The sequence below is a fragment of the Phyllobates terribilis genome, unplaced genomic scaffold (assembly GCF_046119375.1).
Source record: "Phyllobates terribilis strain yellow unplaced genomic scaffold, ASM4611937v1 Scaffold_29__1_contigs__length_15306474, whole genome shotgun sequence".
Taxonomy (NCBI): domain Eukaryota; kingdom Metazoa; phylum Chordata; class Amphibia; order Anura; family Dendrobatidae; genus Phyllobates; species Phyllobates terribilis.
In genome coordinates this window covers 659278-677178 of record NW_027362789.1, presented here as the reverse complement: position 1 = coordinate 677178, position 17901 = coordinate 659278, and the positions used below count along the sequence as shown (strand labels likewise).

Here is a 17901-nt window from a genome sequence, read left to right as displayed (position 1 = left end):
ACCACTGTTGTAGGATATGTTTCTGTAACAAAAGGAGAGGTTCGGCTACACAGTTATAGGGCATACAGTGAGTGCAATGCCTACCAAAAATTTTGAGGCACTCCAATGCCCCTTGGAAATGACATGGAGGTCAGAGGGCCTTAACTAAACCGTTTTTTCCATTTATAGCAACTGGGTCTCCTGTGCACTGTTGGCCTAAGCAATGAATGGAAGGCTTTCCAAAAATTATGAGGAACTGCAATGCCCCTTGAAACAGAAGTGGATTACAGCGTACTAAAAATCTTCTACCCATTATTGGGGAGTGGGTCTCCCTTAGTTTTCGCCTTTGCATTGAAAAACAAAAGCTGACTAAAACTAGGAGGAAATGCAATGCCCGTTGGAAGAGTCGTGGAGGTTAGAGGTAATTAAAAACAACATTTCAATGGCCCTTGGAAGAGCTGTGGAGTTCAGAGTGGCTTAAGAAGACGCTTTTAATGCCCCTTTGAAGAGACGTGGATGTCACAGTAGCTTAACAAGACGATTTTAATGCCCCTCGGAAAAGTGATGGAGGTCGCAGTAGCTTAACAAGACGGTTTTAATGCCCCTTACAAGAGCCATACAGTACAGCATCTTAAAAACATTATTCCCATTATTGGGGAGTGTGTCTCCCATAGTATTTGCTTATGCCTTCCAAGCAAAAGCTGCCAAAAATTAGGACGGAGGAACTTGCAATGCCTCTTACAAGAGCCATGCAGTACAGCATATTACAAACATTATTCCCATTATTGGGGAGTGGGTCTCCCATAGTATTTGCTTATGCCTTCCAAGGAAAAGCTGCCAAAAATTAGGAGGAAATGCAATGCCCGTTCGAAGAGTCGTTGAGGTTAGAGTTAATTAAAAACAACACTTCAATGCCCCTTGGAAGAGCTGTGGAGTTCAGACTGGTTTAGCAAGACGCTTTTAATGCCCCTCAGAAGAGACGTGGAGATTCCAGTAGCTTAACAAAACGCTTTTAATGCCCCATGGAAAAGTGGTGGAGGTCACAGTAGCTTAACAAGACGGTTTTAATGCCCCTTGGAAAAGTGGTGGAGGTCCCAGTAGCTTAACAAGACGCTTTTAATGCCCCTCAGAAGAGACGTGGAAGTCCCAGTAGCTTAACAAGATGCTTTTAATGCCCCTCAGAAGAGATGTGGAGGTCCCAGTAGCTTAAAAAGACGCTTTTAATGCCCCTCAGAAGAGACGTGGAGGTCCCAGTAGCTCAACAAGACTCTTTTAATGCCCCTTGGAAAAGTGGTTGAGGTCACATTAGCTTAACAAGACGCTTTTAATGCCCCGTGGAAGAGACGTGGAGGTCACATTAGCTTAACAAGACGGTTTTAATGCCCCTTGGAAGAGTGGTGGAGGTCGCAGTGGAATAAAAAGACAATATCAATGCCCCTTGGAAGAGACGTGGAGGTCACAGTAGCTTAACAAGACGGTTTTAATGCCCCTTGGAAAAGTGGTGGAGATTGCAGTAGCTTAACAAGATGGTTTTAATGCCCCTTACAAGAGCCATACAGTACAGCATCTTAAAAATATTATTCCCATTATTGGGGAGTGGGTCTCCCACAGTCTTTGCTTATGCCTTCCAAGAAAAAGCTGACAAAAATAAGGACGGAGGAACTTTCAATAATGGCAACACGGACCACGGTCACCCTGGTGGGATAGTGGTGGTGGAGGCTAAGGATAAAGAGAAGAGCATAAAACAGCTGAAATGAGGAAGCGTATACCCATATGTGGGTGTGAAGCGGTGCATGTGAATACACCTCCCGAAATAACACAGTGGATTTGACTTTATGTTACTCTGCTGTCATTTGGTGGTGATGAGAAGTCTGGCCCAATCCAGCCCTTGTTCATTTTGAAAAGGGTCAGCATTGTCAGTTGACAGGCGAGTGCGCTTATCAGTTATAATTCCCCCAGCGGCACTAAAAACACGCTCCGATAACACGCTAGCGGCAGGGCAGGCCAGGACCACCAAGGCGTACAGAGCGAGTTCATTCCAACTGTCCAACTTGGATACCCAATAATTAAAAGGCACAGAGGAATCACGGAGGACGCTGGTACGGTCGGCAAGGTACTCCCTCACCATCTTTTGAAACTTTCCACTCTTTGTGAGAGTACCCCGCGGCATCAGGGTCTGTCCAAAGGGAGGGTCTGAGAAAACTGTCCCAGAACATTGACAGTGTTCCCCTGCCTCTGCTGGATTGGAGTTGCGTCTCTCTCGCATGTACGCCTTGGTTGGGCAACGAACTGTGACCTCTGCCGCTAGCGTGTTCAGATGGGAATTTTTTTTAACAGTTCTGCAGCAAGGGCATTCCGGTACTGCCCCATTTTTGTAGACCTCTCCACCTCAGGAATAAGAGAGTGAAAGCTCTCCTTGTAGCGGGGGTCTAAAAGTGTCACCAACCAGTAATGACTGTCACCCAACATTTTGACAACGCGAGGGTCACGGTTAAGGCAGCGTAACATAAAGTCAGCCATGCGAGTCAGACTGGTAACGGGCAAGATTTCCGTGTCCTCACCAAGATGACGACTGACCATGCTCTCCTCCTCCCCTCCCCCTGTCCTCAGGCCACCCACGCTGAACCGACGGTATGACAGTTGTACAGGTACTACCGTCTACAGCGCTTGATACCAGCTCCTGTTGTTCCTCCTCCTCCTCCTCTCCCTCATTGTCGCCCAATGCACGTTGGGATGAGATGAGGCTGGGCTGTGTGTAATCGTCCACTACGGCTTCTTGATCCATCTCATCATACTCTGGCTGCAATGCCTTTAATTCTCTGCAGAGAGCGTTGCAAAAGACAGACAAGTGGGATGCTGACGCCAATGATGGCGTCATCGCCACTCACCATCTTGGTGGCCTCCTCAAAGTTTGTCAGGATGGTACATATGTCAGACATCCAGGTCCACTCCTGAGGTCTTATGTGTGGAGTCTGACCTGAATATCGACGACCTTGTTGCAGCTGGTACTCCACAACTGCTCTCTTCTGCTCACAAATCCTTTGCAACATGTGGAGGGTAGAGTTCCAACATGTGGGGACATCACACACCAGTCGGTGTGACAGAAGCTGCAAACGCTGCTGCAAAACAGCAAGGGCGGCGGAAGCTGTAGCCGACTTGCAAAAATGAGCTGACAGGAAGCGTACTTTCACGAGCAGATCTGGCAACTCGGGGTATGATTTAAGAAACCGCTGAACCACGAGGTTAAGCACATGAGCCAGGCATGGTACGTGTGTGATCTCGCCTCGCCTCAGAGCCGCCACCAGGTTACGGCCATTGTCACATATGACCATGCCTGGATGTAGATTCAGCGGTCTCAGCCACAGATCTGCCTGCTCTTTCACAGCTGTCCACAATTCACAAGCAGTGTGAGGTTTCTCACCTAAGCTTATGAGTTTCAGCACAGCCTGTTGCCGCTTGTCGGAGGCAGTAATGCAGTGCTTCCTGCTTGTAACTGATGTGGTGATATCTGAGATGGAGGCTGAACATGAGGAGGAGGATGATGCGCAGGAGGTGTGCACTGTGGGGGCAACTCTGACTGACATAGGGCCCGCAATCCTCGATGTGGGGAGGTTGTGTTCCGTCCCAAGGTCCGACTGGGTCCCGGCTTCCACTATGTTTACGCAGTGTGTGGTCAGGGAGATGTACCGTCCCTGGCCACAAGCACTTGTCCACGTGTCCGTTGTCAGGTGCACTCTCCCAGTAACTGCGTTGTTGAGGGCATGGCAGATGTTTTGGGACACGTGCTTGTGTAGTGCGGGAATGGGACACCGGCCAAAATAGTGTCGGCTGGGGACCGAGTACCGAGGGACGGCCACCGCCATAAGGTTGCGGAAGGATTCCGTCTCCTCCAGCCTAAAAGGCAGCATTTCCAACGCAAGCAGTCGTGAAATGTGCGAATTTAGGACTGTGGCCTGTGGGGCGTTAGCTGCGAATTTCCGCTTTCGTTCAAAGGTCTGGGATATGGACAATTGAACACTGCGGTGGGACGTGGACGTTGATGCTGTTTCTTGAGAAACTGCCATAACAAGTGAAGACTGAGAGGAGGGGGCATCTTTACATGCAGTATGGACAGGGGATTGCCTTGCACACACAACAGGGGGTTCTATTGCACGCACAACAGCGGAAGAAGCAGTGGTGACACCCGCTGACACTGGTCGTGGACCATGGGGTTCGCCCCACAAAGTGGGGTACTTTGCTGCCATGTGCCTGATCATGCTGGTGGTGGTCAGGCTGGTAGTTTTGTCACCCCTGCTGATGCTGGCCATGGCAGGTGGTACAAATGGCCTTTTTGGGGTTATCAGCAGAGTCTTTAAAAAACTTCCAGACTCTGGAGGACCTACCGCTTGTACTGGCAACGTCCCTCGTGTTGGTGTTACGGGGAACAGTTGCCCGCCTTCTGTCTGCGGCCACCACACTGCTTCTTCCTGCCTGTTAAGGTACTCTGCCTCCCTCCCCCTGTGTGCTGCTGGCCTCACTCTGCATGTCCTCCTGCCATGTTGGGTCAGTTACTAGATCATCCACCACCTCCTCCTCTTCTACTTGCACACCACGATCCTCCTCCTCACTTCCTGGCAATTGTGTCTCGTCATCGTCCACCTCTTGTGACAAATTGCCAGCGTCGACTTCCTGTGGCCGTGGCTGTTCAAATATTTGGGCATCGCTACATGGGATCTCCTCTTCCACCACTTCAAGCGTATCAGGCGAGGGGCACAAATCTGGAAATGGACCAGTGAACAGCTCTTCAGAGTGTCCAAGTGTGAGATCAGTTGCTGTCTGACGACACTCGGCATGGTGGGAGGTAGGAGCATCAGGGTGAGGAGGAGTATGCGGTCGAGACTCAAGGCTACTAAGAGTTGACCGTGTGGAAGACAGACCGGAGGTGGTGGTGCCCAGGTAACTGGAAGTATTATCTGCTATCCAATTAATAACCTGTTCACACTGATCAGTTCGCAATACTGGTGTTGTTCTGTGCTTCCCTAGTAATTCGGTCAAGAAGTGGGAGCGAGAAGATGTGGCTGTTGGTTGTGGCACATTTTCACCTTGGCCACGGCCACGTCCTCTGCACGCACCATCACCAGAACGTCCAGTTCCACGTCCTTTGCCACGCGCCTTGCCCATTGTAAAGGAAGTAAAATAGCTTACACTCGCACTATCAATGGAAAAAGGGTAATAAAAAGTAGATTAGAACCATGGAAGAGGAAAACCACAGTTCTATTTCTCTGACCTACACCTGACTCTTTTAAACAATCTGAACAATCAGGGAGAAACTATTACTGTTTTTCTGTACGGAAAAAATACCAAAACCTGAATAATAAGAGATTTTTTACCGTGGAATGGCAAAACTACAGTTATTATTTACTGGGGTATAACAGAAAATTTTAAATAGATATATTTGCGGCTGAACAGTCAGCGAAACACTCAAAAATTTTTTTTTAGGTAAAAATGGCCCAAAAGTGGATAATACAGAGGTTTGAACCGTGGAAATGGAAAACCACACTTGGATTTCTCGGGCCTACACCAGACTATTTTCAACAGATATATTTTTGTGTCTGAACAATCAGGAGACACTACTGTTTTTTTTACGGCAAAAAATGTGAAAAGCAGGATAATAGAGATTTTTTACCATGGAACAAGAAAACCACAGTTATAATTTACTGGTGTATACCAGACTTTTTTAAATATATAGATTTGCGGCTGAACAGTGAGCGACACACTCAAACTGTTTTTTTTTTAGATACAAACGGACCAAAAGTGGATAATACAGAGATTTGACCCGTGGAACTGCAAAATCACACCAGACTATTTTCAACAGATATATTTGTGTCTGAAAAATCAGAAACACACTTTTTTTTGGGGGGGGGGGCACCAAAAGGTTAATAAGACGGGTATTTGTACAGTGTGAAGGAGGAAAAAAAAAAAGAGGATTTAGAAGAAAAAAAAGGATTTTTACTGGCCTGAGACCTGGAGCTAAGTCCAGCAATTTCAGCAACAGGAGCACACAGGACTGTAATGCAGCATTTGCTGGTATAACCACTGCGTCTCCTATACAGCCTGCCTGCCTGTCTGATATCTGGGATGTATATTAGTCCTGAGAAGGACTGTTTGTTTGATCTGGCAGCCTTTACAGACCCTACACTAAACTATTTTGCAGGATATATCTCTCCCTAAATCAGCAGCGCTGTCCCTACACTGTCTGATCGAGAGCGACTGTGTCCAAGATGGCGGCGGCCGGTTTTAAATACTCGAGGTGACGCTGTGCGGCCAGCCAATCACTGTAATGCCCACAAACAACATGGCTGCGGCATTACAGTGACTGGCTGGCAATCCCTGCATGTTCATTGGCTCTGTAAAGAGCGCCAAACATGCAGGGCGGAGACCCGAGCTCCCGCTCGAGTAACCCGGAAATGCTCGGTGCTCGCCGAACATCCCAAGTAGCGTGATGCTCGAGCTAAGTACCGAGCAGTGTCGAGCATGTTCGCTCAACACTAGTGGCCACATATACAAGTCCTGAAGCTTTACAGTTGGAATAATCCCTCTGGAAAAAAGGTTTCATCTGTAGAGAAACTCGAGAAAGATTTACATGGTCTCATCCAATTACATGTACAACTTTCTCCACATCTAAAGAAACCACAGATTCTTCTATCTAGCCATGTCCCCTTGGGCGCAGGTTTTTATAGAAGCTATGCACTAAATGGTCCCTAATTGACCAACCCTTTATGAAAGTTATTGTGGGAGTAGATCACACAGCACCCTCAGGTCTGGGTCGGCCACAAGTACATCCTAGTGTTTTATGAAGATATTAAAGATAAAGTCACTCTGATTGTGACAAGTTCCTATTACTCGTGTTATCCCATCTTTTTCTTGGTCTCTTGGTTAGGTATGGAGGAGAGTCTTTCTCTCCTGTTTTTCTGCAAACGATCGTGCAGAATCCAAAATGTACTGTGGGTACCTTTTCCCATGAATCTGGTGTTTATGTCTATTGCCTGTATATTAATATCTGTGACATTAGAGCAGTTTCTTCTCAACTGTAAACATTGGCCCTTGGATATTTTTTTTCTAAGTCGGATGGGGTGGTGGATATCCCACTTTAATAGTTTATGGTAAATGTGTGTCCCTAGGGTCCAAACCAGGGCTGTGGAGTCGGAGTCGTGGAGTCGGTGCTCAGTATGGTGGAGTTGGAGTCTGTATAAAATGGACCGACTCCGACTCCTAAAATATATAATAAATTGGGTACAGTAGTTCAATGCAGAATGTGCTGAATATTTTTTCATAGGAATTTGGGAAAGTTATGAAATGTCCTATAAATGGCTGTTCTATTCCTGATCTAAAGCTACATTCACACACAGAGTTTTTGCTGCGTTTTTTTGAGAATATGTTTTTCAGCTGCAAAAGCAGATCAGCTTTTTAAAAAACCGCATCACCTGAAAGGTTTTTGAGCTCATAGATAATGTTTTCAATAGCAAAAAGCAGATAAGAAAAAAGCCGAACAAACTGACATGCTCATTCTGTGTGAGGATCCGTTTTTGAGCCCAAAAACGGATCCTCACAAAACGATGTGTCTGAATGTCATATCTTGTAACCCATTGACTTTGCTGGGATGCTCAGAGTCACTGCATTTTACTGCAAAAAATGCATCCGCAAAAATGCTGTGTGTGAATCATGGCCGTAGACAGCGAGGGGTAGCTGCCCACCCCTCCCAGAAGCAGGGGCACACACCTATCAAAACTCACTTGTATGCTGCAGTGCTCCCGTCCTGCACCGGCTCCAGACTGCAGGGGGCAATCTCCCCTCTTCTGTACTGTCTTCTGCCGTCTTCACCAGAGAGAGGAGTGGGAGGGGTGCCTGCCCTGCACAGGATCCGATTCCTGGGCCTCGAGCTGGAGAAAGTGAGAAAGTGAAAGTACTACTGCTCATCTCTGTCACAGGAAGGTAACTAATGCTAATATTGCAGGTGATTATTATGTGCTCTCTGTACAATGTGTGAACTACAACCCCTGGCAAAAATTATGGAATCACTGGGCTCGGAGGATGTTCATTCAGTTGTTTAATGTTGTTGAAAAAAAGCACATCACAGACATGGCACAAAACTAAAGTCATTTCAAATGGAAACTTTAGGGCTTTAAGATACACTAAAAGAACTCAAGATTAAAAATGTTGTACTCAGTAAGGGTCATTTTATCGTCCATGAAGTCATTATGTCTGCTACACTCTATTGATCTCGATTTCAATAAACGTCTTACTCCTCTGATATCATCCTCATGCGATATATCACTGTACAAAGCCTCGATATCTAGTAAGGCCTGCTCCACTGCATGCATGTATACATGCTCGAGGGTCTTCATTTAGGGGAGCAGGCAAAGGGAAAACCAACTCCAGAGGGATTATTCCAACTGTAAAACCTCAGGCGATACTATGGGAACATTATACTGTGTGTGTGTGGGGGGGGGGGGGTGGCGTTTACTGTGAGAACATTATAGTGTGTGTGGGGGGTATCATACATATTGCAAAAGGAGCATAATGGGAGCATTACACTGTGTGGGGCATCATACATCATACATCCTGCATAAGGGGCATAATGGGGGCATTACACTGTGTGGGGGTATCATACATCCTGCATAAGGGGCATTACACTGTGGGGGCATCATACATCCTGCATAAGGGGCATAATGGGGGCATTACACTGTGTGGGGGCATCATACATCCTACATAAGGGTCATAATGGGGGCATTACACTGTGTGGGGGCATCATACATCCTGCATAAGGGGCATAATGGGGGCATTACACTGTGGGGGGCATCATACATACTGCATAAGGGGCATAATGGGGCATTACACTGTGGGGGAATCATACATCCTGCATAAGGGGCATAATGGGGCATTACACTGTGTGTGGGGGCATCATACATACTGCATAAGGGGCATATTGGGGGCATTACACTGTGTGGGGGCATCATACATCCTGCATAAGGGGCATAATGGGGGCATTACACTGTGTGGGGGCATCATACATCCTGCATAAGGGATATAATGGGGGCATTACACTGTGGGGGCAGTAAAGGGGTCCTGTACTATGAGAACAATACGTTTCCTCCCTTCCTGTCTCCATAGTTGGGTCGTATGTATCTATTACAGGAAACAGAACAAAAAACTTATGATTCTTATAAAGGGGAAACACAAGACCCCAAAAGAGTCTCCGTGCTGAAGGGGTTAATGCCCCCTGCGCCCAGTAATGGGGTCTCCACATACCTCCACCTGCAGAGCCGCCACCACATATATGGCTGCTCTGTGCGCACAGGAGCTGTGATGAGGTCACAGGAGGGGAGGAGTCAGGGGTCACATGATCAGGGGCCTCAGTGGATGCAGGACTCTGCTGTGCTGGTTGTCATGGTGCTGGATGAGGTGAAGTTTATGTGTGGGGTCAGAAGGGGTTTACAGTGTGGATGTAGCAGAGCCGCGTGTGTACGAGGTGTACGGAGCAGAGCCGTGTGTGTACGAGGTGTACGGAGCAGAGCCGCGTGTGTACGAGGTGTACGGAGCAGAGCCGCGTGTGTACGAGGTGTACGGAGCAGAGCCGCGTGTGTACGAGGTGTACGGAGCAGAGCCATGTGTGTACGAGGTGTACGGAGCGGAGCCGCGTGTGTACGAGGTGTACGGAGCAGAGCCGTGTGTACGAGGTGTACGGAGCAGAGCCGCGTGTACGAGGTGTACGGAGCAGAGCCGCGTGTACGAGGTGTACGGAGCGGAGCCGCGTGTGTACGAGGTGTACGGAACAGAGCCGTGTGTACGAGGTGTACGGAGCAGAGCCGTGTGTACGAGGTGTACGGAGCGGAGCCGCGTGTGTACGAGGTGTACGGAGCGGAGTCGCGCGTGTACGAGGTGTACGGAACGGAGCCGCGCGTGTACGAGGTGTACGGAACGGAGCCGCGCGTGTACGAGGTGTACGGAGCAGAGCCGCGCGTGTACGAGGTGTACGGAGCAGAGCCGCGCGTGTACGAGGTGTACGGAGCAGAGCCGCGCGTGTACGAGGTGTACGGAGCAGAGCCGTGTGTGTACGAGGTGTACGGAGCGAAGCCGCATGTGTACGGAGCGGAGCCGCGTGTGTACGAGGTGTACGGAGCAGAGCCGCGTGTGTAATAGGTGTACGGAGCGAAGCCGCATGTGTACGGAGCGGAGCCGCGTGTGTACGAGGTGTACGGAGCAGAGCCGCGCGTGTACGAGGTGTACGGAGCAGAGCCGCGCGTGTACGAGGTGTACGGAGCAGAGCCGCGCGTGTACGAGGTGTACGGAGCAGAGCCGCGCGTGTACGAGGTGTACGGAGCAGAGCCGCGCGTGTACGAGGTGTACGGAGCAGAGCCGCGCGTGTACGAGGTGTACGGAGCAGAGCCGCGCGTGTACGAGGTGTACGGAGCAGAGCCGCGCGTGTACGAGGTGTACGGAGCAAAGCCACGTGTGTACGAGGTGTACGGAGCAAAGCCGCGTGTGTACGAGGTGTACGGAGCAAAGCCGCGTGTGTACGAGGTGTACGGAGCGGAGCCGCGTGTGTACGAGGTGTACGGAGCGGAGCCGCGTGTGTACGAGGTGTACGGAGCGGAGCCGCGTGTGTACGAGGTGTACGGAGCGGAGCCGTGTGTGTACGAGGTGTACGGAGCTGAGCCGTGTGTGTACGAGGTGTACGGAGCTGAGCCGCGTGTGTACGAGGTGTACGGAGCGGAGCCGCGTGTGTACGAGGTGTACGGAGCGGAGCCGCGTGTGTACGAGGTGTACGGAGCGGAGCCGCGTGTGTATGAGGTGTACGGAGCGGAGCCGCGTGTGTACAAGGTGTACGGAGCGGAGCCGCGTGTGTACGAGGTGTACGGAGCCGCGTGTGTACGAGGTGTACGGAGCGGAGCCGTGTGTGTGCGAGGTGTACGGAGCTGAGGCGCGTGTGTACGAGGTGTACGGAGCAGAGCCGCGTGTGTACGAGGTGTACGGAGCGAAGCCGCGTGTGTACGAGGTGTACGGAGCGGAGCCGCGTGTGTACGAGGTGTACGGAGCGGAGCCGCGTGTGTACGAGGTGTACGGAGCTGAGCCGCGTGTGTACGAGGTGTACGGAGCGGAGCCGCGTGTGTACGAGGTGTACGGAGCGGAGCCGCGTGTGTACGAGGTGTACGGAGCGGAGCCGCGTGTGTACGAGGTGTACGGAGCGGAGCCGCGTGTGTACGAGGTGTACGGAGCGGAGCCGCGTGTGTACGAGGTGTACGGAGCGGAGCCGCGCGTGTACGGAGCGGAGCCGTGCGTGTACGAGGCGTACGGAGTGGAGCCACGTTTGTGCGAGGCGTACGGAGCGGAGCCGCGCGTGTACGAGGCATACAGAGCGGAGCCGCGCGTGTACGAGGCGTACGGAGCGGAGCCGTGCGTCTATGAAATGTACGAGGCAGAGTCGTGCATGTACGAGGTGTACGGAGCGGAACCGCGGCAGTAATACAGTACAGACCAAAAGTTTGGACACATCTTCTCATTTAAAGATTTTTCTGTAATTTCATGACTATGAAAATTGTACATTCACACTGAAGGCATCAAAACTATGAATTAACACATGTGGAATTATATACTTAACAAAAAAGTGTGAAACAACTGAAAATATGTCTTATATTCTAGGTTCTTGAAAGTAGCCACCTTTTGCTTTGATGACTGCTTTGCACACTCTTGGCATTCTCTTGATGAGCTTCAAGAGGTCGTCACCGGAAATGGTCTTCCAACAATCTTGAAGGAGTTCCCAGAGATGCTTAGCACTTGTTGGCCCTTTTGCCTTCACTCTGCGGTCCAGCTCACCCCAAACCATCTCGATTGGGTTCAGGTCTGGTGACTGTGGAGGCCAGGTCATCTGGCGTAGCACCCCATCACTCTCTTTCTTGGTCAAATAGTCCTTACACAGCCTGGAGGTGTGTTTGGGGTCATTGTCCTGTTGAAAAATAAATGATGGTCCAACTAAACGCAAACCGGATGGAATAGCATGCCGCTGCAAGATGCTGTGGTAGCCATGCTGGTTCAGTATGCCTTCAATTTTGAATAAATCCCCAACAGTGTCACCAGCTAAGCACCCACACACCATCACACCTCCTCCTCCATGCTTCACGGTGTGAACCAGGCATGTAGAGTCCATCCGTTCACCTTTTCTGCGTCGCACAAAGACACGGTGGTTGGAACCAAAGATCTCAAGTTTGGACTCATCAGACCAAAGCACAGATTTCCACTGGTATAATGTCCATTCCTTGTGTTCTTTAGCCCAAACTTGTCTCCTCTGCTTGTTGCCTGTCCTTAGCAGTGGTTTCCTAGCAGCTATTTCACCATGAAGGCCTGCTACACAGTTGTTGTAGAGATGTGTCTGCTGCTAGAACTCTGTGTGGCATTGACCTGGTCTCTAATCTGAGCTGCTGTTAACCTGCGATTTCTGAGGTTGGTGACTCGGATAAACTTATGCTCAGAAGCAGAGGTGACTCTTGGTCTTCCTTTCCTGGGGCGGACCTCACGTTAGACAGTTTCTTTGTAGCGCTTGATGGTTTTTGCAACTGCACTTGGGGACACTTTCAAAGTTTGCCCAATTTTTCGGACTGACTGACCTTCATTTCTTAAAGTAATGATGGCCACTCGTTTTTCTTTACTTAGCTGCTTTTTTTCTTGCTATAATACAAATTCTAACAGTCTATTCAGTAGGACTATCAGCTGTGTATCCACCAGACTTCTGCACAACACAACTGATGGTCCCAACCCCATTTATAAGGCGAGAAATCCCACTTATTAAACCTGACAGGGCACACCTGTGAAGTGAAAACCATTTCTGGTGACTACCTCTTGAAGCTCATCAAGAGAATGCCAAGAGTGTGCAAAGCAGTCATCAAAGCAAAAGGTGGCTACTTTGAAGAGCCTAGAATATAAGACATATTTTCAGTTGTTTCACACTTTTTTGTTAAGTATATAATTCCACATGTGTTAATTCATAGTTTTGATGCCTTCAGTGTGAATGTACAATTTTCATAGTCATGAAAATACAGAAAAATCTTTAAATGAGAAGGTGTGTCCAAACTTTTGGTCTGTACTGTATATGTACATGTTGCGGTGTGAATAAAGTCCTATGTAACCCTCGCTCCAGCATACCGCTGCACGACTAGCTGTACCCTGACATACTGTATCCTCACCCATCCCCTGTAGATTGATTGTGCGCCCTCGCGAGCAGGGTCCTCTCTCCTCTTGTACCAGTCAGTGACTCCTTTTCACATGTAACGCTCCACGGAATAAATGTCGTGTAATAATAATAATTATAGTACTTGTACTCTTGGTCAATTGATGACACTTTCCTGGTGTCTGCCCCTAATTTGATGTGATTTGTCAGCTTTTGGGCCCATTTGAAGGTGTTGTATATTCCTTTGTTTTTGGCCGCATTGAATCCTATGGCGTTCGCCAAATATTCCACAAATAAATTGGCGAATATTGTTGATTTGACTATCATAATCCGAACCGAATATTGAAACATTCGCTCATTTCAACATTATTCACATACATACAGAGGACATTATTCACACAGATACAGAGGACTTTAGTCACACAGATACACAGGACTTTATTCGCACAGATACAGAGGACTTTATTCGCACAGATACAGAGGACTTTATTCGCACAGATACAGAGGACTTTATTCGCACAGATACAGAGGACTTTATTCGCACAGATACAGAGGACTTTATTCGCACAGATACAGAGGACTTTATTCACACAGATACACAGGACGTTATTCACACAGATACAGAGGACTTTATTCAAACAGAAACAGAGGACTTTATTCACACAGATACAGAGAACTTTACTCACACAGATACAGAGGACTTTACTCACACAGATACAGAGGACTTTGTTCACACAGATACAGAGGACTTTGTTCACACAGATACAGAGGACTTTGTTCACACAGATACAGAGGACTTTATTCACACAGATACAGAGGACTGTATTCACACTGATACAGAGGACTTTATTCACACAGATACAGATGACTTTATTCTCACAGACACAGATGACTTTATTCACACAGATACAGAGGACTTTATTCACACAGACACAGATGACTTTATTCACACTGATACAGAGGACTGTATTCACACAGATACAGAGGACTGTATTCACACAGATACAGAGGACTTTATTCACACAGATTGTTAAATATTAATTATGCATATTCATTTTATTCTTAATTCTAAGTTTTATACATTGCACAAGGATTGCATCAGCCATCATTTCTAGTTGACATGCGTCATTTGTGTGTGTATTTTTATTTCACTACCATAGGCAGAGTACAGCCATATGACCGGTCTAAATAAAAACCCATGGTTGGAGGGGGGGCTCGCTCTTCCCACCCCACAGGACACAGAAGAAGGATCTGCATGCTGAGAAGCAGCTGACATGTAGGCCGGACACGTGCTGGACAAAGACGTAATTTACCAGCCAGGATCCAAGGAAAGATGGGTGAACCTCAACAATTAAGCTAATTATGGACAGATGGACAATTACTTAATAACTAATAATTGTATGTATCTGCTGAAATTTGATTCTTTTTAATGGACAATCCAAGAATAAATCTTTTATAAGAATATCGTGATAATGATACTTTGAGAAGTCCTCAGTAGAGAAAATAATACAGGAAAGAGTATTATTTAACAACTACACAGTAACAGTGCTCCAGCGTCATTCTGTGCCTGCTCATCTGTCAGCAAACATATTTGTCTGATGGCAAAGATGTAGCAGCGCTGAAGACAGAAGACCAATGGATTACGTCGGAGCGAGGATTTTTTTTTATTAAAGATGGAGTCCCTTAGGCTACGTTCCCACGCGGCATGATAGCCGTTTATGCGGCGCTCCTGTCATCAGGATTTTGATAAGTAAACTACAGGCAGTGAAAGGTTGGCACTGTTACACTGATTAAACAAGAGCCATAAGGCTATGTGCCCACGATGCAGAAATGAAGCAGAAAATTTCTGCAGCATTTCTGCATCTCCCTGGCAGAAAAAACGCATGCAGATTGTGCATGCGTTTTTCCTGCAGAATACATGCGGATTCACATGCGTATCCACATGCGTTAACGCATGTGTTTCCGCATGCGGACTGATAAGCACTTTCTAGGCGATAGCATCACTTGGAAAGTGCTTGACAACTAGGTCACACTGTATAAATCCATGCAAAAGGCCTGGCTTCTTCCTGGTTGCCGGCATCTCGCGAGACAGCCTGCGGTGACATGACCGCGACGTCATCTCAGGTCCTGAAGGAGAAGTGCTGTCGGCCCGCAAGACGGTGAATATAAAGTTTATTTTTTATTTTATTCTTTTTTTTACAGGTACAATGGTACCCAGGTCTGGGTGAGAGTCTTCTCTCCTCCAGAACTGGGTACCATCCGCACATTGAAATGCATATAATCCGCGTGTACAAATGTACAGACACGGATTATATGCGTCTCAATGCAAGTCAATGGCGGCAATTCCGCTGCGCTTCCGCAAAATTAATAAACATGCTGCGGATTTATGAGCGCTGCAGAAATGCTGTGGAAAAATCCGCAGCATGTGCATTGACATTGCGGAATGCCATTGGGGACCATGGGGTGCGGATTACCATGCGTTTTTGATGCGTTTCAGCTGTGGAAATTCCGCAGCGGAAACGCATGAAAAACGCATTGTGGGCACGCAGCCTAAGACAGATTTCTTCAACCCAGGTATCATTTAAATGTGTTTGCAGTTAATGAGATGCTCGTGCTCTGGGCTTAAATAACCTTCCATGACCTTCCTCCTATTTTTACTGCACATTTAATATTGTGGTCTTAAAAAAAAAATTTGGCTGAAACAAAATGGCGCCGGTGCATGCACAGTAGCATCTATCTGTGCAAGCGCAGTATTTAAAGGTTCAGTGACCTGTCATTTAAGCCCAGAATGATTATAATGAGGCCAGAGAACCAAAAAAAAAGACCTGCCCACAGGTCGGTCTCGAAGCACAAGCATCTCATTAACTCCAAACAGATTAAACAAGAACCACTAGACAGATTTCTTCAAACCTGATATCATTTTAATCAGGGTAACAGAACCAACCTGACAATGCCTATAGTTTACTTAGCAAAATACTGATGACAGTTTTCCTTCAACGCTAGGAATAAACCTTCTAACAATCTCCCAATAGCTCCCAAAGTCAAATGACTCGCCCTCCCTGAGCGGCGAGGTTACTCGGTGCCGGGCCAATGTACGGTGGTGGTGTGGGATGTCGTCGTGGCCGTGACCCGGTCCGTGCCCAGGGCTGTCACATAAAAAAATATGGGCTTTTGGATGAGTGGTTGCTCGACTACGCCACCTGTGGTTTCTGGTGAAGGCCACCAGCGCTGCAACAGACCTCTGAGGCTGATGTTCTGGCAGCTTGGTTGGTACTACTCCCCACAGGCGGAGTAGGCCTCAGGGCAGTGAGTAAGATCTGGAGAGTTGTGGTGCGTGCAGTGCCGCGCAGGAATGAACAAACGGAAGCAGTAAGTGAAGTCATCCAAGCTTTACTCACTTTGGTGAAGTAGCAGCTGCAAAGCTTCTCTCTGCTTCTCGTGGCGCGCTGCGGCCACCAGGAAGGGATTCAGCACTCCCTAGGTAGACCAGGAGCACCTGACAAGACCCCGCCGATGTGTTCCTCTCCTCAGTAAGTTCTCCCACTGAGTCCTCTCCTGACTGTGTGTGGTATGAACGTGGTGTAAGGCTGGGTCTCACTGGGTAAAGCAGGTTGAGAGATACAGGTGGCGACTCCGCTCCCTCCGTATCCCCCTGGGATCCGCTAAGCCTCCGGACTTTTCTGACTGAGACGTGAAGTGACAAAGTCAGATATTGGGGGCCGGTTACCTCTTTTGCAGCAGGAGTCCCTCTGGCTAGGCCAGAGTGAAGAATACAGGTGGCGACTCCGCACCATCCGTACCCTCTTGGGATCCTTTTGCCTGTGGAGCCTGTCTCCTCTGCTCCCCTCCAAGGCCTTCTTAGAACAAGACCCTGACCGGGCAGAGACACTTGTTAACTCTGACTCGCTCCTCGTCTCAAGACCAGCGAGCGAGGACCGTGAATCTTCAGCCAGCTACAGACTCTTGCTGGACCCTGACAGAAGACCCACAATCAAAGATCTTGAAACCAAGATGGCAAAATATTATATATGATTCTATAAGTGCTTCCTGTAAGTGTTTCCTCCACCCTCACCCACTACTTGGTTCCCCCTATCTTTGGTTCCCCCATCTCCTCTATCCCAGGCCGGGGCAGCTCCCTGGCGCATTTAGGCCCCCTTCAGGACAGGAGTGGTGTAGTGTTGAGTGTGAAGTGGGGTCCTGTGTGATGCTCCATCCTTACCTGGAGGAGGAGATACCACACCTCTATCTGAGGTGCAGTACCCTGTGGCGACTGAACCCTCAGGGTCGCCACACAAACATTAAGTGTTTATGCTACACAGTGTTGAAGCATGGATGTACCTACTTTCAATCGAAGGTGACAGGAGAAACTTTTCTGTTTTACCAACATCTAACCTGTGGTATGTCATTTACTGTTTACCTGTTGGAATGTGGGTGCAGTCTCCAATATGTGAGATGCAACTGTGGCGCCCCTGAGGGTTCAGTCGCCACAGAGGTACTGCACCTCACCCAGAGGTGTGGTGTCTCCTTCTTTCAAGTAAGAAGGGAATACCGCCCGGAATCCCAACACCCACATTCAACACTACACTACTCCAGGCCGGTTGGAAGGGCAAGATGCATTATGCTCCTTCTGAGCCCTGTCCCTGGATGGAGTGGGGGGGGGACCAAAGAGAGGGGGAACCAGTAGTGGGTGTGGGTGGAGAATGTAGAGTAGGGGAGCACCA

The 17901-nt window shown here is 48.5% G+C and overlaps 1 pseudogene; it reads right to left on the bottom strand.

Annotated features, from left to right (window-relative positions):
• The window catches only part of LOC141178572 (uncharacterized), a 167685-nt pseudogene extending 158347 nt beyond the window's left edge, over positions 1–9338 (bottom strand).
• Between the last annotated feature and the right edge of the window lie 8563 nt (positions 9339–17901).